The sequence below is a fragment of the Arachis ipaensis genome, chromosome B10, assembly GCF_000816755.2.
Source record: "Arachis ipaensis cultivar K30076 chromosome B10, Araip1.1, whole genome shotgun sequence".
NCBI lineage: Eukaryota > Viridiplantae > Streptophyta > Magnoliopsida > Fabales > Fabaceae > Arachis > Arachis ipaensis.
In genome coordinates this window covers 12,901,459-12,901,860 of record NC_029794.2, presented here as the reverse complement: position 1 = coordinate 12,901,860, position 402 = coordinate 12,901,459, and positions in this window count along the sequence as shown.

The following is a 402-nucleotide window of genomic DNA, read 5'->3' as shown; positions in this document are numbered from 1 at the left end:
ATTTGTTAAAAAAATACATATATTGATATTATATGATCAAATTAAATATTTAAGACTATCGAGTTAAAACTCAAATAACATAGTTTTCTTTTTCTCACTTGGATTAGAGTTTCGCTCCTAATTAAAAAAAAATTAACCAAGTTGATCATATAGTTTAAAGATTAATAATCAGAAATTTAAGTTAAAGAAAGAAGAGGTTAGAGAGGAGTGACATAAGATGGAAAAAAAAGGATTAAACTTAGCTATAACCTGTTCATCTTTTTAAAAATAAGTATAATTTGTTCATTTAACATTTTTTAGAGTTCAATATTAAAATATATAATACATATTAAAAATAAATTAAATAATATATATTTTACACACAAATATATAATAACTAATTTAATAATTATTTTTTTATGT